Raw genomic sequence first — 27,282 nt, forward strand, 5'->3', positions numbered from 1 at the left:
TTTCTGCAATTAACTGGAACTCCTGTGCTTTCTAGTGTCAAAACCAAAGAAGAAAAAAAAACATACACACACACACACACACACACACACAAAAAAAAAAAACCTTTGATGTCAACAAAATCTATGTTTATGAAAGATCTCATTTTCTACTGTCATTTTCTACTGTGCTTTAAGTGCACAGGATCACGTATGTGTATTCATGATAGAACTTCATTGGTTTTGTATGATTATATCAGAATCAGTATTTCAGAGCTGCCCTCTAGCCAGAGTCTGTCTAGCTCTACACATTTTTCATTACTTTTTTATTATTTGTTCACTATTTATATTGAAAAGAACTCCCAATACCTGAAAGAAGCCATGTAAGCATAATATTATCAATACATTTATCTGCAAAGCCTTGCCAGTGCACTCTGTGAGGCTTCCAGAACAAAAAGGTTGTATCTGGGCATTGTTAATAATTATTAGGAAACTGTGCAAATGTAGCAGTCCTGTCCCAGGGCTTGGTGAGTAAGGTCATGGTACAATAAGGGTTGCAAGCTCTGTAAGCATTAGCTGTATTTGCATATGTCAGAACAGTCTGTGAATACTAACGGCACAAACACTTCACATCTGCTTCTGTTTACTCCCATGCTAACAGTCAAAAGTACAAAAGTACTGTGTTAATTGCTCTGTTACATACTGACTGTTGACACATTCTCCGTAGAGCTTTCATAAATACACTGTTGCAAACAAACTACTAATGACTTCGCTTATTTCCAGCCCATCTTTAAAGGAAATCCAGAACACATACACAGATTAATGATTCCCCTATTTAGCAATGTGCCCTGTTGCTAGCTATTGAGGGGGCTTGTATAAAGGCAGTATCAATTAAGTAGCAATTATCTATGAAGTGGGAAAAAAAAAAGGTGATGGTATAAATAAGTAATGTGCACGAAGTGAGATTTTCTGAAAACAACTTGAGGTGAACTCTGAGGCAAGGGCACCGACTAGTGAACAAACCCTCTCCATCTGCTCTTCTATCTAAAACCATTAGAGCCCAATTTGAAGTCTGACTAAACAGCAGTGATACCTGTGGGCCTCCATTGAGATTTTTCACTATATATGACATGCCCTGGAGAAATTTAAAAAAAAAAATAGGATGGAAGCTGAGGGAAAAAATAAGACTCCTAAAAACCACCACTAACAAGCTAATCATATTTAAATTTGTGCTTCAAGTTTCTTTTTGCTGCAACACTTCAATATAGAAATATACTTATTTTGTTATTAAAAGACAACAAAATTTCCAAGCCAAATTCACTATTACAGTTAGTGCAACTTTCAGTTTCTGATACTGGTCTACCTGCTCCCAAAGAAGAGAGAACCCCCACAGCACGATGCCTTCCTTAAAGAGCCAGCACCAAGAGTTTCAAACTTCCATTCACTTTGGGTATTTAAACCTGTCACCCTTTTCGTATTTTTCCAAAATGGTGCTTTCTCCATCTCCATCATTTGGCTTCAGATATTCATTGTTATAAACATGGGGTAGTAGCACTTTATTTCTTTTCTTCAAATGATGTCCTTTAACTTAATTTGCATGGAGGGACAAGATAAAAAAAGGTTAGCGTTGTCTATCTTATTTGTTATTAAATACCTGTCTCTTGCACTTACCTTTGCTCATTTTGACGAGGACAATCAGGAATGAATGACAGTCACAGGGAGCAAACCACTCTTTTATTAACTCAATCTTATTCATTCATGTCCTTTGGATGCTAGACATTTAATCAGGTTCAGTGAAGAGTAATACAGCCTTTTAACTAACGAGTTATATACATCTTTCCTATTGAATTGCTTGTAAAGCTCCCCATTTTCTCGCATGTAAAGCAGCTGGAGATTCACAAGGTAGGTTGGAGGGCTGTTAAGATACTTTCTCTTGCAGTCACTGTGGAGAAAGCCGGGGCCACCTTATGTGCAGGGTCTGTTACTCAAGCTGCAAGTGGTGGCAATCTTCACATCCCTGCCTTCACATGTGACAGTGACTATGAATCTTTCTAACATGATTTTCCTGCAAATATGTTGCTATAAAGCTGCAATGAAGGCAGAAAATCAAAACCATGCCAGACCACACGGAGCAGATCTGTGGGAAGGAAGAGAAAGCAAGTGGGAGAACAGCTAAACTGTTCCTCTGTCTCCCACTGCTGGACAGTCACCGAGAGGCAAGGAAAATCCCTATTATCACTTTAAAACACCATCCATGTTCAGCTCCTGTAGGCATCCTATCCTGCTTCTCCCAGACACCCAGAGACTTCCACCCCAGCACTCCCCTTGCACACATCTAGTTGACCTTACATCTCCTCTGGTTGCTGCAGACAAAAGAATAAGCCCAAAACAACTCTGTGCACGGGCACGTGCAGGTGCATAGGGGTGTGTGTGTAGGGTGATGCGTTTGTGTGTGTGTGTGTGTGCATGTGTGTGTGTGTGCATGTGTGTGTGTGTAGCGGGAGGTATAGAAATGGGCCTAACTAAATAAAACCCACTGGGTTACAGAAAGAGGTGGCAAAACTCAGGCTATCCCACCTTAGTCCTTCGAGAGGTCAGACTGTGCCCGGCAAGGGGGTTGTGCTGTCCCCTCCATGGGGCAGACTGCCAGGGGGTGAGCCTGGCTCTGGCCCTGGGAGCTACGCTGGGGAGGGAGAGGGGAAGGCTCTGCCACTGCTGCCCCAGTAACGCTGCACTTGGTGGAAACTGGTTTTGATTCCAATTAGGATAACGTTACTGAAAGCAGGAGTCTCTCGCCACTTCTTCGTCACAACAGAGCTACAGTGAGCCTTCCTTAGGGAGCGCCTCAAAATCTGTCAAGGTCTTGGTTGGTGGGCTATCTCGTTTTCAAATCATCATCAGATCTTGGAGATAGATCTCACCGTGAATCAGCATAATCAGAAATCAGAATCAATATGATCCAGAGCTTCAGAATTCTGAAAAAAAAAAGTCTATGAATATTATTGCACCATGTACAAATAGAGATACTTAGTTGCTCTTAACTTCTGGCTCATCTTTGGCTTTGAGAGCGCTGAACAGAAGCTGAAGAAGGGCTGGAGCCAGGATTCCTCGGCAGTTCTGCAACAGACGAAGTCTGAAGTCTGCAAAACCAGCTCCAGGTTGCAGAAGCTCAAGGTCCCTTGTCCTGCAGACAAAATTCCAGCCACGTTTGGAGAGCCCTGTAGCAAGAGCTATTCCTTGGGATTCTGTGGACTCCAGTTTCTCAACATTAGAATAAATTTTGAAATAACCAGATGAGTAATTCTAAGGTACTAGAAACTGCAGGATTCTTGAGGGTTCTTGAAGGTTCAAACTCTCGTTTCTTAAATAAATGAAAAACCAGGCAACTGATAGACATGTCTCTGCTTTCAGCTCCAAGTCTGACCAAACAGCCTCACCTTCTGTTCTACCTGTAATGCTTGCAAAGGTTTGATTGCTAAGGCATCCTTTTTCCTTTGGGTTTTGATAGTGTCAGTGTTTCTCTCATCTCAGCCAATTCTCATGTACTACAATAATCACCAGCTTCTTTCCACCATTGTGTGGTGACAGATATATATCTATTGCTTGTGTTTGGGATTTGGAAACAATGATTGTTTCAGCTGCTTGCTTTTATGTAGGGAGGTAATTATTTCCTACCATTCTCAAACACACCTCAAAAATCTTCAATCCAGCCTAAACTGGGTAAAATGCCCTGTGTAAATACTACATCTCTGTGTGTCCTCAAACAGTGAAAGGAGGAAATGTTCCTTGTTTTATTTTATAAAGTTATTTGAATCCTTATGTAAAAAACCACAGCATAAACGAGGGCCAGGAATGCGGTGCAGTTCTGATTGCAAAATCACCCTCAGAACTGAGGCAGTTTGAACAGCGGAGCCACAAATCCTATCATGAGAACTGTGCTCATACCAGTGGAGAAGGGATGGTCAACTTGCCGCTTGACTCCTTAACTGCCCTTAAAAAAATCCCCCCTGTCAGTCTGGTATCTCCAAAAACCCAACGGACGTGTTGGGAGTACTGTTCCACCAGGCCAATCATGTTGCTCTGGATCTCTCACCCTTTCCTAGAATAGTCTTTTCACTATCTGCCAGATGTGGAGCCACTATGGGTGGGTGATTTAGCAAGTTCCTCATATTGCATGAAATACGAGCATCCCAAAACAATCTGGAAAGCCTACGGTGACTAAATTATTCCAGGTGAATACCGTTCCTCATGATCTTTTTCCCTTTTCAGACGCTTGTGCCTGTTCACACCATGGCTGGTGTTCCACTGCTTGAATTCTTGGAGGAACCAGTTGCAGCAAACGGCTGTGTCTTCTTTTTTTTTTTTTTTTTTTTTTGATCTGAGAAAGGGTGAGAAACAGTCAGTTTGATTTTATTCGAGCTAGTAAAGGCCAAAAGGATAATGTGGAAGGAAGCAACACTGGAGGACATTCAGGCCCAGATGCTGAGGTATTTATGTATAGTGCACTGTGCCTATAAGCACTTCCTCAGGCACACATGGTCTTGTGCTCAGCCCTTCTCTGAGGCTGGCTGGGGTGATGGAGGCTGCATGAAGGCAGCATTGAGTGTCCTTCCACATGGTTCCCTCCTAGCCTTAGGACCGTATACTGGTATAGGCATGGGGGTAAGTAAAAAAGCACATGTGACCCACTGTCTCAAATGGTACAGCATAACAGAGCACATGTGCCCATTGAAAACCATGGCCATGACTATCTTGCTACTGTGAATGGTTATGGCCAATATGAATCTCCAAACAATTTAAGGGCATTTTTGTGAGGATATTAGGATAGGGACTGTGCTAGCAGTTTGACTGCTTGATACTGTATCTCAGTTCTATTTTTCTTAGAACTACATACCTCCCCAGGGAGAAAAGGTTGCAGGCCTTGAAAACATGCATGGCAGTTAGGAGCCATGTCTAGCAGTCACCCCAAATCCTCCATTTAAGCATGCCCATGGCCATCATGCAGGAGCTCAGTGCCCGCGAAGGCCATTCCTGTACAGGACATAAATGAACCAAAGCAGCCGGAGCAGCACTGCTTGCCTTGAGAGAGATTCTCATCTTCCTGTGATTGATGACTGCCTACAGGGGACAGTCCTCAGAGTCTCACTTTTGAAAGTACCAAATATATTGATATCTATCTCCTTTATAAGTGCTGTCAAGACCCTCAAATAAGGTATTTCTTCACTTACTGTGAGCAGTCCAGTCCAGAGTGCTCAGAGCACCTTTAAAGCTCACATGCAAAACTGAACTCATGAAAAAGGCCCCAAAACTCGAGATATCCATCCAATTAATCCAATTAATCCAATTAAAGAAAGAATTTCTTTACTGCACTAGTCAAATGAGGAGGTGCTGGGCCCTTCCTTAGGTAGAAAGATACATATTATACATTTTCCCACTTTTTAGGCAAATACTATCGGATTACCATGCCTAGAGACATTAACTTCATTTTATATTCAAATTTAAAATTAAGTTGGGTCTGGATATCTCTGTGGATCTAGCATTAAGTGATTTGACTGAAGTTGTCTGGAAAGCATATGTCACTGCAAGAAACACATCATTCTTCTCTAATATCCTACCTGCACAAATAAAAGATGGTTCTGTCATTCTTGGATACAAATTAAACTGAACCAAATAGCTATAGATGATGTACCAAGTTGTGGTCATCTATGCCCTACTGATATCATAAAAAAATTCAAAATAAAAAGTTTGGTGAAAATTGTTGTTTTAACATATTCAGTTGCAAAATAGAATAATAGTTTTCTATAAATTTTATATGCAATTATCTTTTTTTTTTTTGCCTTAAATTGTCTTCACAAATGTCTAAAGTGAAGAAAAGTATCAAAACAGAGATACTACAGTGATGGTGGCCAGTCACTAGTGGTGTTTCCTGGGGATAAAAATTGGGTCCAATATTGTTTAATAAATTCATTAATGACCCAGATTATGGGAGAGAAGGCAACCATCAGTAAGCCTGTATATGACACAAAACTGGGAAGAACATTTGACCTACCATTCTTTACTTTACTACTGTTCAGAGGGACCTTGATAAGCCGGAGAAGTGGAAATATTCAAAACCCAACTGCACATGGTCTTGGACAAGCTGCTCTATCTGACACTGCTTCATGCAGATGCGTTGGACCAGGTGATCTCCAGAGGTGACTTCCCATAACTCAACCATTCTGTGGTAAGTTACAGAGAGAAAAAATGAAAGTTAGGTTTGGAACAGCTAGCAGTCTGTAGCATGCCAGTAAAATACTAATGCACTTATTCTTTAGCTACTAAATATTAGTCTGTTAAGAAAATGTTTTAGCTGAACCACAGACCTGATTGTTACATATTTGTTTCCAAATTACAGAATTCATAAGCTAAATGAAGTATTTGAAGTATTAAAATAAAAACAACTGTAACATATATATTAACCAATGAAAATATGTACTTTGTGAAAATATATATTCTATAAGTTTTTTATTACTAAATAATGTGCAATTACTTGGACAGAAAATTTCATTGATTTCATTAGAAGATTTTAGGTAGGCTAACTTTCCTTTAAGTTAAGCACAGTGCAGAGAGATAAAGCGAAGCATACCGTTCTTGCTCTTCTCTACAACATATTGCTACCTTCAGAAGCATCTGAGTTTCCAGTTTCCTTTTAATGTAACTAAGCTAATTGCAATAAACTACAGATTTTTCTGTCACTGTTAACAAGAATCTCTGTAAGAAATCAGTGATATGTACTTGTTTCCATTCCTTCAGTTAAACTTAACATAATCAAAAGGCACCATCAGCTCCATCAGTAAGATTTAAATATAACTCCAGTTATGGGTATTTTTTTCAGACACTCTTCAGATCATTGGATAACCTTGTAATTTGAACGTGATCATTAAGATAACCAGGAGGAGGCTGTCTAGTGGTTGGTTTGGCAATCACTAGAGCTGACCTTGCTTGCAAACAGATTTTTCTGTAATACCTTACTCTAAAACAAGTTTTTTTGTGTGTCCCAATCAAGACAGCCTAGAACAAACTTTCAGACATGCCCAGTATCTAAATTAATCTGCCTTTAATATCTCATCAATACTGCATACTGTATTCCCGGGCTTCCAAGAGACTGCAGGCTTATATTTGAGAATAGGAACTTCTGGATCTTATACAACTGGATTTGGTCATGAACTGCAGTTCTCGGAACTCATGCTTGTTTCCCAACTATCACCACTCTTAAGATTTTTGTTGCTCTGGTGTTTCCAGTCTCCTTACTCCATCACCTGCATCACATTGTTCTCCATTTCTCTGTGCATTTTGCATTCCTCCCTTAGCACTTTTTTTCTTGTTCTCCCTCACTGAAAATTCACAGTGTCAGTTTCCATATAGATTTCTCCTACTTCATCAGTCCTTTCTGATATTCCTGATTCCTTCCCTTATCTGTGGTTCAACATGAGTCCCTTCCAAGTAGTCTGCTTCTTTGAAACCACCCCTTGCTGACCAAACAGTTATGTTAGAAACAATTCTTTTGCAGCCACTTCCTGACTTTCTTTAACACTCTGCCATGTTACCTCTTTTCTCTTGCCTAGCAAAACTCACTTTCTGGTGATTTTCACTGCGTACTATTTCAGTGCTGAATATATCCCTGGTTTCTGGTGACTGATATTTTGAGACTCTAATGGAATTCCTCTAAAAGAATTTGCTTTGGGCTTTCTAGTTTAGGTTTATAATAATATTTACTGAGAAATACAGAAAGCTGATGAGAAAAAAATGATGTCCTATTCACCAACGTGTGTTTAAAAAGGAAGAAGAATTTGTCTATGCATTCCTCAATTTTCACACTCCCAGCTTTCAGTTTCATGGCAATCTTAGTCCATTTCATGCTGGAGATGTGTCAAACTGAGAGCCCAAGGAAACGTAAGGATTGACTTGTGAACAAAGGTTAGCAATATCGTTATACACCTAAATAAAATCCTCCTCATTTTTAAAGATCAAAGTCAATCCAAGATATATATTTTTTCTCTCTAATTTACTCAAAGCAGGCTTCTGTAGCTGAAGGTCAGCGAAATGACTCTCCAAACGTAATTCATTCATTTTCTAGTAATGCTGGCAGGAAAGACCTTGGAGGTCACTCCTCTGGTGCAGAGGAGGTGGAGCTCCTCTGCTTATGCTTGTTAAGTACTGAAATGAAGCAAATAACCTCCACAAACAATCACTTGGGAAAATTTTGCCTGGAAAGTCTGCTTTTATATCTGCCTGTATTCCCTTCAAATCTTTGCCTGTTTCTACATCATAGAATCATAGAATCATAGAAAGCTTAAGGTTGGAAGGGACCTCTAGAGGTCATCTAGTCAAGTCTTTGCGTAAGACCATTCACAAACAGCCTTCTTGTACATTCTTTCAATAAGCTATGTGTGTTGTTTTGGTCTTAACCATAGGTGATATTGTAGTATTTTCTTTCAACTATAAATCAAATAGAAAATTGGAAGCATAAGTATTCAGAGTGTAATTTCAAACTAACTTTTCCAAATTAGATGAGCATTTCACCTGCATTTCAGCCTGCATTTCATGAATATTCATGATAGTAAAAGCTGAGTGCTTGCACATTGCTAGAAAGAAAATAAAAGTTTGATGACAACAGAATCAAATGAAAATTTATTTTAGAACTTGAATATGAATATTTATAAATATTTTTTCTCCCAGTCACTGGAAAAAAAAACACATGCTGCCACTGTGTTCTACTGTTGTTGCCAAAATACACTTTTCTAACTAGGAAGGTCAAGCAGGTTCTTTGCCTGCAGCAAACACAAGAAAACTAAAATATCATAGGGACTTCCATGAAACTGGATGTGAAGGAAAGAAGAGGTGGTTACTCTATCCAAGCCTTGTTTCCATCTTTCCTGATTGCCTTTCAAGGAACCTATTCACAAAGTCGCTTATCATCCATCTAACCTAGTAACATGCAGTGTTATGACATTACATTGCCTGCCTTGTGGTCTACACCAAGGTCCCAGTCTTATGAACACTTACAGATTCACTGAACCTGTCAATGGCACATATATAATGACTTTATTGGAGTATCTACTTGTTGTTATGCTGGACAAGTCTTTAACTTTCTAAGAGTACAGGAGCTACTTTAAAATAAAAAGTATGTATAGTGCTATATATAGCAATAGAGATTTTGCTTATTTCCTTCACTGCCTTTTCTTCATCACCATTTCAATTTCCAAAATGTTCTGACCATTTTCAGATCATTTTTTTGTAACTTATTTGTTGTTTACATCGCGTGCTTTTTCTCTCTCTCTCTCTTTTTTTTTTTCTGTTAAGCAGAATCATCTCTTCTTTTATTAAGCATTTACTTTGTTTTGCTTTTCTTCTGCTCCAGGCTGAACATTGTACCCTGCCTATTCTCTCTGCCTCTGTAATGCCATCTGTGTCTTCTCTCTATGGCTTCTCCACTAATCTTCATTGATAATATAATTCATAAATAATACTTAACATTTACATATCCTTTTACAAATATTAATTAATTAGTGCTCATGTACTTGTATAAACCATTGTCCTCATTTGACAGATGGGGAAACAGTAGAGAGGATGCTGTCTGCTCTCTGCATTTATGGTGCCCAGCACAATGGGCTCCTACAATATTTGGTTTACAGTCATTACTACACTAAACATTAACAGGAGCAATATTAAGTGATTTAATCAAAGCAGAAATCAGAACCACATTGCAAGAGAGGTGTCCCTGCACTCATGTTTCATGCTTATTCCAGCACAGTAAATTGCTCTCTTGACACTATCTATCTGTGTAGCTGCTTAAGCACTCTCCATCACTGAAGCAGCTGGACTCCTCCCAGATGTTTTAAGGGAGAAAGCTGCTCTGTCAAAGTAGGAATACAAATACTATAGAAGTACAATCTTAAAAAAAGGGGGGAACAAAAAGAGGAGGGAAGAAAAAAAAAGAAAAGAAAAAAAAAAAAGCTTTGATAAGTCTATATTGCTTTGCAGTTTCTAGGTGCTAATATAACAGGATAGTCTGGGAACTTCCTTTCTAAAAGAGATATTATGATTAACCTTATCATGTTCAGTGTCCAAAATCAGGGAGCTGCTATCCCAGGCTTCCGGAACTCCAAAGACTCACTGTATTTACAGTTGTGAACTTCTATATATTGCACTTTAGTGATCTATTTAACTAATTACTACAGTAGCACAGCAGCTGTTGTATCATATTCTAACTTAACATGTATTTACCAGTCACATTATCAGATTTACACAGAGGTTGTTTTTGCCAGAAGCACAGAAGTAAGTTCCAACACCATGAACCATGGCAATCAAGGTACTTGCAGTCTGTTGCAGTGCCTCTACAGGAAATGTGAAGGAAAACCTCTCAGAAAAACCCCAAAGCTTCATCCACAGAAATAGGTACAAATTCAGTGTTACAGACAATCCAGACACAACTGTAAACAATACGTCTGGCTGCCGTTGTGCCCAAGTTGCGCCCCACCACTCTAGATCATGGCACTACACTGAACAGAAATCAGGGGACAGCGCGGTGGGAAACAGCAGTTGGAGCTCAAATTTTAAGATCAGAAAAAATAATAGTCTGAAACAGTCTCCTGAAATTAAGAATTTAACATATTCAAATACCTATATGCCTACGAACATACTCACACCTCTCATACCTGCTTATGATTCCCCTGAGCAGAAATTTCCTTCTGGAATTTCCTGGGAAGTGAGAGTGTCAAAAATGCAAGTCTCTGGCATAGGCATTACTGAGCTATTCCCTTGCTTGGTAGCATTGAAATGAAGGTGCAAAAAAGAAAAAAAAAGAAAAAAAGTGTGTATATATATATATATATATATATATATATTTCCATATTACATTAGTAAGAATCCCCAGGCAGTAAGTCTGAGCCCCAGGAACAGTGCCCTGGCCAAGGGCAAGGGGAAGCAAAGACAAAAAACCTGCTCTGCAGCCACACTGCCAACCATGCCCCTCAAGGCATAGTGGTGGTGAGGGAAAGATTATGTGCAAGATATTTTCCAAAATATATGGTCGCTCAGTATAAATATAAACCGGTGACAGCAGAAAACTAAAGGTTGAGAGACCAGTTTTGTTGTTACTTTGTCAGAGCTTCCCACTATGCTAACAGCTTCACCTCGAAAGAAAAAAAAATCCTAAAAGGGGATATGGTTGCCAAATACCAGGTGCCATCTAGTGGTTGACATATAAACTGTAGCTGTGTACTCCAGGGCGCGGTGGAAAACTTGCTTTGCAAACTCTTTATCAAACAAGTTACGGTTCGCCTTTGAGAATCAGTTTTGGGCACATCCCAACTTTGGCTACCTTGAAGTTTGCCAGCTCTCCTCCACTTGCTCTAACCACCCCTCACTCATCTCTACTGCATTTCATTGGGAAAGACCATCACTTGTCAACATCATGACAGGTGTGGGCCCAGGGATCCTCGTCGCAGGACCCATTCAGTAGTATCTGTGCCACGAGCATAGGCCAACAGGTGAGCTCCACACAAGGATCAAATGGCACAAGAGTTCTTGTTTAACTAACTGTTTATAAGGTGTTTGGGAATTGCTATACTTTTTTTTTCTCTCTCTCTCTCTCTTTTTTTGACAGTATCTCTCTTCGGAGAGATGTATGTATGAAGTTACTAGGTTCTAGTCCTAAGACAGAGAAGAGAAGGTGATGGACTGATGTCATCTGTGAGCAAGTGATAGGAAGTTGTCATTTCACAGCCCCAGAAATACACTCAAATCCTCTTTTGCACCTGTCTCTCTGTGGCCTTGGGTTATCTTTGTTCTGCTGTAATGTCATTAGCTACAGAAGACAGCTGATTTTGGGAAGATCCTAGAATTCCTCTAAGCAACTACATGAGCAAGAGTCACTCAGGAAAGAAACTGCAGAGTTTGAGTTTCATCAGGCAAGAAACCTTCCTGCACTGACTTCCAGTGGAAATTTTGAGTGCCTTCTTATGAACTGAAGACTAGAAAAACAGGCTATGCTTTATGGCGTAAATATTAGCCTACAGGAGAAGTCTAGTGGGGCCAGACCTTATTCCCATGAGTAGTCTTTTCCCTTTTGTGAGGAAGGTTTTGTAGGTTCTTATCAAGAATTTAAAAAAAAAAAAAAAGGCAAACATTTGGGGCAAGGTGTGCACACATGCACATATTCTCAAGGTTAAAAATCCACTCTCTCTAACTTTTTACCAGTCAGAAGTGCACTGACAACCCTGAAGATTCTGATAGTAAAAAATACCAGTCATTCTAAAAATGTCTGTAGCAGGCTCATTTGACTGATAACATCCAGCTGCTTCACAAATTCATTAATAATTAAATTAAGACCATCTGAAAAGTTTGCTGAAGAGTTTTGCTTAATATAATTTAATAAAATGCAAGGAAATGGCTAAGTTGTTCAGTTCATGTCTTGTCTCCATGGTCTTGACTTGGCTGTAGTGAACAACTTGACTAAGATTCACTTTTTGGTCATTCACCTCCTTGGCATTGCTCCTGTTTCAGATACTCTTGCCTCAGAGGCACTGCCCACAGTTGATGTTGCCCATGAGCTAAGCTGCTGCTAATTATGTATAATGTTGAGGTTATGACGCAAGGTAGTAGCCATGAAATGGTACAACCCCATCAGTTGGACCAGCATCCTCAGAGGAGCCCATTTAAAAGGATGATATCCAGTACCAAGAGAGTACTTGTCCCTTTCTCTCTCCCACCCTCCCATATAATCTGCCACAGCCTTATTCTTGTTATATACGACCCACTAATCGAGACATGCACATCCACCACAGAGAGACTAACACCCTGAAGAATATGATAAAGTTGACTGCTATAGAGAATATAAGCAAACTGCCAAATTGGTTATCTAGTAGTCAGGTTGGGAGGGGAGATATTGGGAAAAAAAAATCTCTGCACACGTTCCAAAATCCTAATCACCTAGGATGTTCTAAGCATCAGATACCTAGTCAGCTTCCATTTGCTCAATTCTCCTGGCTCCATTACTCATGCACTCGCTGCACAGCAGCCCAAAATTTAGCTCTCTTGTGTCTGTAATTCAAGTGTTAATGACTCAAAAAAGAGTGGGCATTCAGTCCCCCAGCTTAATGCTGATTCCTGATTAGTACACAGGTGCCTCCTGCACTATTTTTGGGGGCTTTTCTTTTGCACCACAGCTTACCACACACCATGAGGGAAGCAGAGCAAGTACATACAAAGTTTTGATTATGTCCCAAAAATGAAGTGTAGCACTTAGGCATTGCTTCAGTGCCAACTGATTTGTGGATGCCCAGCTTTACTTTTGTCTTTTACCTGAAATGAAATGTTTTACAGAAGACTTGATATGTGTGTACGTACAGATGTGTGTACACAAATACAGGCTCAGTGTGTGCTAGCACACAGCTTCCAGATCAGAGCTGTCTGTCCTTAGTTTCTTACTAGGGACTTGAGGACAGTATAGTAGTCTGGTATAGGTGTGCTTGAAGGATTTTATAGCCATCTTTATCAATCATATGGGTGATTTCACAGAAAAGAGTTTCTAAAGGCATTTCTTTCAACATTCCTGTGTGCAGCTGATAGCCCTGAAGATATAAAGACACTGTGTTGTTTAACATCCTCTCTAGTGACTGAGGGACTAAAATGCTTGATATATAAAATTAAATAAAATAAGTTTTTATTAGCCTCTGATTTCAAAGAAGAGGCTAAGTATGTATTAATGATTCTATAGTACTCCATATGATGAGGATCTGCTAGTGAGGCTATACCTTTTGTTCTTAACAGCTGTTCCTCAATATTGCTCTTAATGGATTGGACTTCTTATATTTTTTTATTAGTACAGTTACTTTCCCTCTTCAGCAATCTGTATTTTCTAGCTTCTGATTTGTCCTTTCCCCATTTTCTTTTGTATTACAAGTTTTTATCAATTAAATCAGAGGTTTTATAATATTTTTTTTGTCCTTTTATGAACCATATAGTGTAGCACTTCCAATTTCTTTTCTAACAAAAAGAAGAAAGGCAACATCTTATAAAATACTCAAAGTTATCAACAACTGTTCTAAAAACTTCCAGGTGTTTGACAGAAATTTTGGCTAAAGTTTTGTAGAAGCACTTAATCTTAAATCAAAACATTATATTTATGAGCTATTTGTGAGTGAGAGTGTACCTTTGGGAGCTGGCAAGACCCTCTGAAGGGATTTCTGTTTGACAGTTAAATTCTTTGTAAGCTACCTAAACTTATAGCTAGAAGTTAACTCCGGCCTATCAATCGGTGGTGTTTCCCAAATTACTGGTTGATCTCTTGCACTTGTTTCTATCAGCTAGAATGACACTACAGACAGCTGCACATACATTAAATATTTTCCTCATATTACTTTTCCATGTGAGCCATTCCTGCAACTGCCACAGGGATGTTACTCAGTCAGGAATGGGAAGGGAACTTAGCCACAAAATGTCAAGCAGGAAGAAAAGCAGCTTGTAAGGCTGCAGCCGTTAAGCTGTGGTCTTCCCTATGAAAGAGCTCAAAAACTTCTCGCCTAGTGTTTGATATGCGATGTAGTTATTGTAGAAACAAACAGTGAATAAGGAAAAAATTTTACACAAAACATCTCTGAACAAAGGAAAAAAAGCTTTAATCTTTTCTCTGAAGTTAGATTGAATTACAGCATAAGAGGCTGACTGCAAACACTTGTATTTGTAACTTTTCTCTCCCATGAAGTCCTTGACTTCTCTGAGAGGGCTCTCTGCTATTTACTTTTTCTCATGTCTTTCCCATATCCACTCAATGTTTATACAATATTTCTGATAGATTTACCTTCTGCAGCAGTTGTTCCACAAAGATCAAAAACAAACCTAGAGCATTTTTTGTAGCTGATGGATTAAGGACTGAATCGTTGTTGTTGTTGTTTTTAATTGCATATTCAGTGCCTTTTTTTTCTTTTCCCCATCAAAATATTCAGCTATGCCAAAAAAAAAAAAAAAGTATTTAAAATATATTGTTTCCTTTTCTGAAATGATTAACTAAAAGCAAAAAGCGAGATTTCCAGGTAGACAGAGTGCAATCACAGAATGAAGCAGAGGAGAGGATCCACAAGAATCTGACTCCCTGTGCAATTCTTTCTGGAAAAGAAAAGCTACTTATTGTGAGTAAAGATCGCGCAATTTAGCTATATATCAATAATCTGGTAATATACAATGTATATAGATATCAGTGGTCATGAAGACATCCCGATCACTCTTCTAACAAGAAGGATTTTGCATAGTGTACAGATAATGTTGAAAGCTATAGGCAAGAGTAAAAATGTTTTATTATATAGACTACTGTATTTATTTTCCTGTCCAGAAACTTCATGGAAGTCAAAGTTAACAAAAACTTGTTTTCTGTAGCTAAATATTTATACTACTATAAACTTAACCCTGTTACTGCTTTGCTGAGCTTCATACCATATTCTGTCACTGTTAAGTCCTTTGTGTTGCCAAGACACCTGCAGACACCTACAGACAGGGCACCAGCTTCCTCATGCACCCCCTGCCAGTTTCTGGACCAGGTGAACTCCACAGTTGCCCAATTCCTAAATCAATGATAAGGAAAATTGTAATGCACATGGAGTAGGACAGGTCGTTTCAGTAGCAGCCACTCACTAACACATATCTGCAGTATGACTCAGTACCTACACACAAACAGCAGTGAAAATATTATGAAATTTCACTGTCACTGTCCGCAAAAATGTTCTTCTACAGAAATAAGTGTCTATGTAGTTTTAAGTTTTTGGAGTGTCCTTGGACTTCAAGCTGTTGCAATGTAGTGTTGCAGTTTTTTCCATTTTCTTTAACTAATGGCTATGATTGCAACTGGGTCAATTATTTATTATTAATACTGCATTTACTATCCTGATAAATTCTTTGAGACAATGGACCATTAGGTAGTATGAGCCTGACCATTTATGAGTGAGCAACTAAACGGCATTATATAATTTGAGTCAATTTCTCCCAAAGAATCCATGGAGCGAACTCATCAGAATTACTCATTGTTAAAGGAGTGCCTCAGGGTTTAGTACTTTGACTTTATTATTTTTTTCCGTTAGCTATTCAAAACCTTGGTTCATTTGTAGGAAATGCTAATTATCCTTTCTCTGCTGATATCCCACTGCTGTTTTATAAGCACAGCTTTGCTTGTACAACTTCAAAAGAAATCTTCAAACTCAATATTACTAAGTTCGAATATTATCTAATTAACCTCCCAGTCTGTCATGCCTTGTTGGTTATCATGAAATAATCACAGCCCCTCAGGTGTTGAAGCTCTAGATGCAGCTAAGTGCCTCTAATTCCCTAAGGGGGTGATTAGCTCATGATAACAATGCTCCCTTGAGTTGTTTTATTGCTTTTATAAAAAGACTTTATTGTGGGGGAAATGTTTATTTTTATGCAGGAGGAAGATGGAGCTGACAGTTTAGGCTGGTGAGTGACTGTAGCTGTTACTCCTGAGTTGTAGTGCAAACCTTGATATATTTGCTCATTTATGATACTCCTCCTCCAATCCCAATGTAGTGGCTGGTAATTAAGCTCCTGCTGAACTCACAGTGTGGAGAGAGAAAATAAATACTTCTGGTTCTGCCAGAGGTGAGCAGTTAAAACAAAGCAAAACAAAAGATTCCTTCTGCTCCAGGGATCATAACTCAAGAGTCTGAAGTAGTTAAATGCTTTGGAAGTCAGTGGATCAATTTCCATGCATTGTTTCCCCCCCACCAAAATCTTTGTCTAAGTATGGAAAACAGAAAGTTCAAGTCAGTAAGTTAGTAGATAAAGATTTCTTACAAAATCACTACAGTTAGCAAAATTTCTAAACATTAAAAAGCCCAAACATTTCAATAAATATGTTAATTGTAACTCTCTAATCATTTGCTTGACAGCCTATGTTATCTACTTTCTTAACACTGCTGCTTTAGATCTTTGGTCTCCCCTTTTTGGCTGCAAATTGTACACCACAGAACATTGCTTTTACAATATCTCCCTGCACACAGCCCTATAATAGATACTGTGTCTTCCTAGCAAGCTGACTTTTTATGTAAGCGAAATGACTTACCAGTCTAGCCCGAAGATTTGTGTATGTGAAACCTCCTTATGGACAACTGGCTCGCTGATTGCGTGGAATTATAATGCTCTGTTACAGAGATTCATTAATGATGAAAGGAGAAAAGTACCCTTAATTGACTAAAGAAGGGACAGAAAAATGCTTTTTTTTCCTTGTATGGAACAACCACAGCAATATGCCGATTTGCACAACAAATATACTGTAAAGAGCTGCTTGTTATAGCTAATAGTATAGAATTTTGTCAAAGATTGCTAAAGTAGACACAATACCTCTTTCTGGGTATTACTGTGATGGTAGTTTACAGATTCATTTTCTGAGTTCCTTTCTATTTTCAGTAAGAAGAGTTCTGTGAGATTTTCCAAGCCTTAGGATATTGACATGTGCATTTTTTTTTAGAATGTGTTCTTTTATTTTGTTATTGCAAATAGATCTTCAATATCTTCCTTGTGTATCAGAAACGACCTATTGTTAAAAACAATCTATTTACTGCAGTAGGTTTATAGAAGCCCGGCTGCACAGCTTCTAAGCATTCATCTATTCTCCATGTTGCCTATGACATCCCAAACTTCTTATCAGCCTGATTTAATATTTGGTTTTACATATTTGCATATAGTTTTGAATCCTGAAGTACTGAGTGACTACCCTTCTCAAATCGCAAGGATTGTTTCTTGCTAACTTTACTTGTAAACATAATCTTCAATATTTCATCAATATTTATTAGTGTCATTTTGTCATGATCCGTAATAGGCAAGGGAAAATGGCACCTAAAAACCATTCCCGCTGCGTAAAACTGCAGCTGGAAAGCAATGCAAATGCAAGAAGATTTGCATACTAGCTAAAATTTTAGGATACTTGTCTAAACAGACTGTGATCCTAAGTTTAGAATTAAGTTTAGAATTTACTGTTGTCTGATTCAATATTATCTTTGTGTGTGTGTGTGTGTGAAAAAAATCAGTTCAATTTACAAATGTTCTGGTATTGATATTTGGCAAAAGAATGTTGAGTTTAAGAAAGACATGTATTTATTTACACAATATCATTGTCTTAATCATTCCTTCTGCTTTATCTTTTTATTGCTAACTACTTCCCCAAAAGTGTAACAGCAGTATATTTCCTCAAGTTTAAAAAAAAAAAGAAAAAAGAAAAAAAAAGGAAAACTTGGCTTTAACAATAGGAAAATCTTTCCTGTCTGAACGAAGTTACAGTAACTAATCCAGACATTTCATGACCATGTCTTTGGTGGGTTTCAGACAGGGCCATGTTATATGTAGTGGATCAAAGTGTTAAAATATTGCAGAGCATTGTTGTCAAAGGTGACTCTGAAGAAACTCATACATGGTATGTAAGCACATTTTGTTTCCTAGGTAACAGCTCTAAGTAATAACAGTTCCATATAAAAGCTGCATAAGGGAAGCCATTTGCAGCTCACAACTTTTACTGACGAACAATACTGCCTATTTTTGAGCATCATTATTTGGCACATCATCTCTTAACTGCGATATAGACAACCATGTATAAAATCTTCTTTGACAAGCACTCTTGTAATTTATGTACATGGGTGACAGTTATGAAAAACATTTTCTCAGTTGGATTGAAATGAAAAATTTTGAAGGTAAGCTGGTGAGCAGACTGTTCTGGAGAGAAAGTTCTAGATGCTTCTCACAATCATTAGATAACACCTGACCTCAGAACAAGCAACCTGACCTGAAGAAAGAGAAACCGGCCAGCAAGTCTTTCTATAATTGAGCTATTCAGTACTCCACAAATAGGTCCTCAGTAGTCAACAGCAGTACTTTACATTTATAATTTAATTCTTGAATTCTTTTCTTCCCATAAGAGAAAATGAAGTATTGTTATCACAGAAACAAGGAAGGAATGGACAGGTCTAATAAATTATAAAATTCAATTTACTCCACTTTACTAAGAAATTCTCATATGTCAGTGTTCTGTACCCTCTGAGTAGGTTCTTTTAGATATTCCACATATGGAAATACTAGTGCTTATTACCTTTGAAGGTATTCAATGTTACATGGGATTTTTTATTTAGCTGAGTGTTACAGTCACATACTGAAATCACAGTAAAAGTATACAGACATAACAAAACGCAGCAATTGCAATATTCTATTCAATCACAATACCAATGTGATTTCTATTAGTGATTTCTATAATAGGTTGACCATCATAACACTGGAGGTCCCCAGTCACTGGGAAGGAATTCGTGGTTTGAAAGCAGCTCAAGTTCAGCTCAAATTCCTTTGTTACTTGTTCAGTTTTTACACACTATTTTGTGCCGAGACACATATACCTTTCCCCCATGCTGGTCTTGCTACTCTCAGGGAGGCGTTTACACTTTTTTGAATGAAGAAACCTTTCCAGGAAGAAACATTTACACCAGCTGATCACCTCAACAGGTACAGCTTCTTGTCTAACACAGATGTCCTCTTCTGGTGCCCTTGTGTTGAGATGAAGTCAGTTCTGTGTGCAATAGTTGCGATTCATGAGCCAAATCCTACCCTACTTATGGGGCACCTCGCCCCTTGAGGCTTCTACCATTGTAGGGGTTAATAATAACTCATAGCAATAAAGTTTTCCTTAAAGCTCATTTCCCTTTCCAATCATATTAGTTAAATACATTTTAATATCTTATTGTCAGTCCAAAATAAATGTTTCATTTAATAATTGTTACCCTATCACTTAGGTTCCAAGAGTGCTTTGCATATGCTCTGTAGCTGTGTCTGTGTATACGTTGCATATACATTTGCACCTCTTCTCTATAAATGAAGTAGCATGATTAAGTTTATAAACAAAATGTAGATGCTTTTGTGATTTTTACTGTAATGAAAATATTGTCTCTTAATGAACCTTAATGAAATAGTACTTTATGCATGGTGTGAAAAGTTGCCAAGAGGTGTGAAGCAATTATTATGATAAAAAGCATGAGTTTTGAAGAGCCATATTTCTCTTGTGAAGAGTGTATGAGAAAAAGCAGAATGAAGAAGTCCTTAGGGAAAAAATTAATTTTAATAAGCTTCTGTGCATGCTCAAAGACAGTATAAATCTAAGCTCAAAGTATGATATGTAATACAGTAATCACCTAGGAAGCTAACTTGAAATAGGAATGCTGAAAGAATTGCTTTGCAAGAACTGTTTTCGCTGTTGAATGATGAAAACTTCAAGCTGGAAATGACTTTTGTTAGGTCCCTGCCACTCTTTCTTCTCAGAGAGAAGGACTTACATGTTACCGCTTCAAAAGCACTGTTTTGTTGTTCTATTTTTCCTTATATTTTTCTGGGCTACTTTCCATAGTCCTTATGTTTTTGACAGGGTCTACTTCCAGGAAAAGGAAGATTTAAATAAATATGGATCCTTACCAAAATTAATACATGTGATTAGTTTTTGTTTGTTTGTTTGGTTGGTTTTAAAAAAGCTTAAACTCACTGATGCCTCTGTGTCCTTATAAGGCTGTAGCTTATTATTTTCAGGCCTGTTATTGCGCAACAACACCAATATTTAGGTGGTAAGAATTCAGAGGAGAAAGTTTCCTGGTGGAATACCAACATTCTTTTTGTAGATGTGTATTCTTCTACACACCATTGAACAGTGTTTCCTCCATGGAATTTCTGTCCACGTGTACAGTTTCAGGAAGGAAAAAAAAAAAAGAGTAAGCTCCTTCCCACTCTACAGTTATGCAGGAACAAGAAGATATATGCAGCATAATATATAGAAATGACACCCTGGAAATACCTGAGAAATCTTCTAATTTAGTCTTTAGCAATGCCATCCAACCATTCCTTGATAAGAGGTCTCTCCTCTCCTCTCCTCTCCTCTCCTCTCCTCTCCTCTCCTCTCCTCTCCTCTCCTCTCCTCTCCTCTCCTCTCCTCTCCTCTCCTCTCCTCTCCTCTCCTCTCCTCTCCTCTCCTCTCCTCTCCTCTCCTCTCCTCTCCTCTCCTCTCCTCTCCTCTCCTCTCCTCTCCTCCCCTCCCCTCCCCTCCCCTCCCCTCCCTTCCCTTCCCTTCCCTTTTCCCTTTTCCCTTTTCCCTTTTCCCTTTTCCCTTTTCCCTTTTCCCTTTTCCCTTTTCCCTTTTCCTTTGGAAATAGTTACCTTAAGTTATCTGGTTTCCATCACAAACATATTTGAGCACTCTTAAGACTTTCCCTATCTAAATAGACTCTACTTGCCAAATTTCAATCAGTTTTCTACTGGACTGCCAAAAGCAAATATTCCTTGTTGTCTACTAGTCTTCTATACCTCCTATAATCTTGTCCCCTTGATGAACTGTTAAGAAAAGTTGCAACTAATAAAGTCAGTAATAAACTGACTCACTCTCTCTCTCTCTCTCTCTGGAGATATATATATATATATATTCCAGCATGATAAAGGAAAGCCATTAGGTCTAATGCAGGTAACCAGAAGTAGAAGAATTCTGTCCTAACCAACGACCATTTTACTTCGGGCATGTTGGTAGTAAGGCATAGGGATGGGTATTTGAGAGCAGGTTTTCAAGAATGTTTCTTGATCCTTTTCTGAATTTACATAGCTGTCAAAATGTTATCTCTCTGGTGTCCATGGATACTCGGAACCAGTTGGCCAAGTATGGACAGCTCATCTCTAACACTGATGGCCTTTAGTTGTAGTGCTTGAAAGCCACTTGCATAATTTATATGTTTTCTGGTCACTGTCCTGCTGACAGGCTTCATAAGGAAGATCATTTTTCTCTGTATTTAATTTTCACTATCTAGCTATGCTTTTACACTTCCCATTAATTCATTTTCTTTAGCTATTCTTTCTCTTATCCACTCATCTTGTATGTGTGACTAATTTTAATTACTGTGGCATTCCCAGATGGGAAGCTGACAGGAGGCTTGATATTGCTTTGGATTGGTGCCCAAAAGAACTGCAATCTCATTGGCCACTTGTGGATTTTCAAGTAAGACAACAGAATATTAGCAATAATATAAAGCAAACCCATTTGAGGAGTGCTATAACTCTGAGGTGAAGAATGCCCCAGAGTTTTCTCACATAGAATAAAAGCAGGATACTAAGGTTACGTCTACACTGTATCTGATGAAGTTAACTTAGAAAGTTGACCAAACCGAATATAGTCCATGCCTTGGCATGTGTCCACAGTGTTATACAGACAATCTGAGTTTGGTTACTAATCTTAGGTTGTAGTTGCTCTGTGTTATGTGATGTTGGGTCCTTACAGGAAGGCACATTTCTGGCTGCCCTCTCTATCTCTTACCAACTGTGTGTTTACTGTTGCAAAGGCAGATGAACAAGTTTACAAAGCAGTGAAATTGGCATTTATGTATGATGCTGGTAGGGAAAATAGAGGAAATAAATTAGGAATTCACCTCAAAGGCAAAGGACCTCAGAGCAGCATCTGAAACTAAAAATATAATTTCTATTTATCTTAGCATATTTCTCAGGCATTCCAACAGATATGTCATATAAAGAGCAGGAAATTGCTCTGAAGTCCAAAGTCCTCAGAGAAAACTGTGATTGAAATTTGAACCTCATCTGCATGCAAATAGTACTTGAAATCCTAAGAAGTAATGCACACACACATTGAGAAAACTGGAACGTACAAGAGTGATTTCACTATAGTACAGTGGAGAGGACTTCTAGGCATGTAAGACTGAAAGGTTTTGAGCAAAACTTGTCAGTTTAGAAACTGTCAGAAGAGGTAGCAAGTCATCAGCTGGTCATTGGCAACAGCATCCTAGCCTATCCTTGATACAGATATTCTATTATAAAAGGAACTATCTTGTGGCCTTTGTGAGTTGGAGTTAAATGTCATCTGTTTCTGAATCAGAATAAACTTTTGAAACACTTTTTTGCCAATTAACCTACTGAGCAGCTCTCGTTGATTACGTCCTTGGCTGCCTCAGCTGCTTATGCAAGAGCAAAGATTTTTCTGAAATATATTTCAGTGCTTTTATTTTATCATTAAGTTACTCACCAATGTTATTTCATATTTTTCACTTTTTTAATGGCCAGGTCACAAAATGAGGATGCAGGTAATGGGTCTCTTTATCCTCTAACCTGCTCATTAACTTGGGAGGTATCAAAATTGTAAGAACCGTAATCTTTTTTCCAGCAGAATTTCCTGGATGTTTGCTGTTCTGCTTCTGATCATGGTAAGCTGCAGCTCAGGGCTACACAGCCTGATATCTCTTTCATGTCTGATTCATGAATGATTCTTCATTCATCTCATCTTCGAGCATGGTCTCTTAGACACTGTTAGATCGAGTCTAATGAATCAGGCTCCAAACTAAAACTTCCTTGAAGCAGTTCTCCCAAAAGCTCAGTATCTCCAATAGCAATTTGCCATGTGGGAAACATAGACTCAGTTTTGTCTAGAAGGATGTGAACCTACATTTACCAAGACACTTTCATAGCCACTGGGTTGTTAGATATCTTTAGGTGAAATATTCATCAGAACAATCTCCTCCATCCTTAATGTCAGCTGCTAATATCCTTGGGCACTTAGTGTCCTAACCACTAAGTCAGTCACACAAACATGAAGTCCCACTACCTCTGGCTCCAAGAATACATAACTAGTCTATACAGACAAAATCAAAATGTTCTGCTGCCCTCTGTCATAGCTTGATGAATACGTATTTCCTTAGGACATGATGTGAATTTGAATTACAAATGTTTGGACTAAGAAAAAAAGGCTTTTGCCACTATTATTTTTACAGAGTTTTGGAAAGGAGACTTATCTCAATTTGCAAGGGCTTAGATTCCAAGAAAAAGGTTCAGGAAAGCGAATCTTGGATGGAAATGGCATCTTCCAGCAATAAACTGTATAATTAATGCACAGTCTGAAACATGGTCCCATCCTTCTTCACCATTTCTGTGGGAGAATCTTAAACATGGAGCTTGACCACTTTATAGCCATTTAAAGGGAGCTGTATATATTGTCAGGGAAAAAAATCACACTGTAAGTTATTGGTACTCAGTCCATTGGTATTACAAAACAAGATTGCAAGAACGGAAGTATGCTGTCATAGAATGAAACTGAGTTTAAATGTGCTAGGCCTTTAGAAGCCTGATCCTCGGAATAGAACTGATCTTATTTGTAAACCAAATTCATAAATCTGGTAATTTGGTAATGGCAACATAGAAATATGCTAGAAATGTTAGAATGACAATGGGAATGGAGAAATACTGATTAAAAACTGTTAATAATTAATTTTAAAAATATTTCAATATATTTCAAGTTAACCATACATGACTTCTTCGATAGGTTCAAATTCTCAAAGTGTATTTAGTACTTAAGAAGGAACAGTGATCTCAGAAAGTAAATGAGGGCTGCCTTCAACACTCTTTTTAATACTAAATATATTAAATGATATAGTTCATGCATTATTCTAGAGACCTGCTGAATACAACAAAAACTAATTTTGTCCCTGCAGGGAGGGTAAGGAAAAGTTTGGAAATTACCATCTACTCTGATCAATGTGCTTTTTATACAGCTGAGTTTCTTCATCCTGCAAAGGGGAAAGAAAGCCTCAAGTGATAAATGAATGCTTATCAATCACAAGCATTCTAACCAATAAATACTTTGAGAATATATCAAAGACCTGAAGAGATTTTATCATTTTAAAAACAATTGAATAAATACAAGTATTGTTGATTAATATTAATCAGGTGTAACTAACAATTGATTATAATAAAGCTCTTATTATTGAAAGAAAGAAGAGGGAATTAATTTGAACTACTTTTTCTATTTACAGCCCAGATGTTATGCTTCATGTCTATTAGTTAAGCATTGTTAAGGGGACTTACCACTAGAAAAAGGACCATGATCCATTAGATTTACATGACTTTTTGTTTTTCTTTTTTTTGTTCACATTCTCATTTATTGTTGCTTTCGATGTCAGCATTTTAGGCTCTCATCTCGGGAAGCCAAAGTTACCTACATGGGATGGCTCCATTGACTCCATTTAAATTCCCCAGGTTAAAGGCCTCTGTTGCTTTTGGTCTGGATGTGCTGCTCCCTCTGAAAATAAAAATTAATTGCACATGTGGAGATTGGGCCCTCTTTTGCATCAGAGAAATAAATGGTTCCATTCTAGTGTCTCTAGATTTTCAGAGTAAATGATTTCTTATTGGAAAATCTGTTAAACCAGGGGGAAAATAGAAAGCATGAAAGTAATGCTATAAAATGCAGTAAGGTATATCAGAAAACCTAGAGAAAGATGACAGCATTTTATGATAGGTGCACATTAATTTCTGAAACACTTGATTTGTTTTAGTCAAGTTAAATTCTGAATATTTCATATACTTACACTTACTTATATGTGTGGGCCTTATTTGGGCCACGTTTCCTTTGCAAATACCTATTTTACATAGTCCAAAGTCTCTTAGATTCAGAAGTATCACGTTATTGTGTAATGGTATAACTGAAAGAACATTAGGATTTGTTGTGTAAATGTGAGAAAATGCCATCTGTTTGGCAAAAGGAAGCTGAAAACTGAGGGAAAACATTAGAGGTGTTAGAATACCTACCAGCTGGAAACCAAGGGAAAACATAAGAAGAAATAGAATATCTGCCTGTTGGAAAACAGAAAGTTACAGCTGCTTGCAAAATGCCTACTATAAGGGTGCAAATTTAGAAGGCAAGTTACAGAAAGACATGCTGGGAAAAAAATGCTAAGATAGCCTTGAACTAGAAATTTGGTAGGTGTGAAGGAACTTCTGAGGATGGTGATGCTGAAGAAGTGTTTTCTTGCTGTGGTACAGATATCACCGTTCTGCCACTTTGTGTGCCCATGATATTTACATTCAAAAACAAAAGCTAGAGGAAAATGATACTAAGGGAAGGACCCACGTAACTTCAGTAGCAAAAATTAGGGGGGCATCGTGAACTCCACAGCGATCTCTGTGTGGTTCTGTAATTAATAACTTCAGAAGCAGAGATATACACTGCTGTTCCTGTTTATTTGGTGGTCTTGATTAATTAAAGTAGATGTTTCCCTTAAAAACTCAAGACTGCCTTTAATTATATCACTAAATGTGGCACTTTGTTCTTCAGAAGCATTATATACAGTGTGTGCAGCCAGTTTTGCTGATTGAAGAGGTTTAAAAAAAAAGGCAGGCTGTGTGGACATTGAGTAGCTGACTACAGCAAAATTGGTTAATGACTAGTATCATCTAAATGAGGCAGCAAGCTGAAAGACTCATAATCTCTCCCCATGCACAAATTTTAATTAAATAATTATAATGTCCTTGTTGTAATTATTTATCAGTAACTATACTCCTGAGTATTGTCTCTTTTGCTTTCATCTGTTCTGTCAGCTCAGCTGTACAATGAAAAAATCAGTTTTGAAGATCTAGTATGATTAATTCTTATTACCGAGAGCCCTATTCTGCTGTCATTATTCAACCAGATTAGGACTTTACTGCACAATTAGTCCTATTGAATTCAAAGTTTCTGCATGTGCAGCAAGGTCCTGCTCAAACAGGTAGCAGAATTGGACCCCAGCTGTTAGCAGAACTGGAACTGATGTTCTAAAAGGACAGCTAAAATGCTGCCTCACATTTTCATCTTTTTGCTGAGAACCTAGTCAAGAAAATAACTAAGATATAAGGCTAGACCTGCAAGGGACTTAGGTGCCTCAAGGGCAAGTTCAAATGCCTGGTGCCCACCGCTGTGTGTGAAATTCCTCCTTTTGCTTGGGGTTGTGGAAAGGCTACTCTGTTTTCTTGGCTCTTCAGCTCTCAGCTGAAGTGCAGCTCTCTTCCAGCATCCGAGTCAGTCTCGCTCTTTCTTATCAGTCATTCCTGTTTTTGCTTTAGCAGCAGATTTATCGTTGGAGTTCTTGTTCAGGGTGTGGAGGACCCAAATTCAATATTGTCCTTATCCTGAAGAGCATTTGAGCCGCTTTCCTGCATTCCAGATGACTGTCCTCCAGATCCAACTCTTCTGAATTAGGTTAATCACTGTTCTTGGAGTGGGCTACTATGCTTTCATGAGTGGAAACTGCCTTTAGTGACACAGTTTTGAACACAGGTCAAGCCCCATATTAGGTCTCTGTGGTCTTAGTCCAGCCTCCAGTTTCTTGGAATCTCAGCAACTCATACTTCAATTTTAAAGTTAAATTTTAATAGTTTATTGTTGTTAAGCTGTCTTATTTTTACTAACAAAATGCCCTTACGTATTAGAATGTTAATACT

Source organism: Tinamus guttatus, unplaced genomic scaffold (genome assembly GCF_059628265.1).
Source record: "Tinamus guttatus ecotype Peru unplaced genomic scaffold, ASM5962826v1 Tinamus_guttatus_pri_ptg000340l, whole genome shotgun sequence".
Taxonomy (NCBI): domain Eukaryota; kingdom Metazoa; phylum Chordata; class Aves; order Tinamiformes; family Tinamidae; genus Tinamus; species Tinamus guttatus.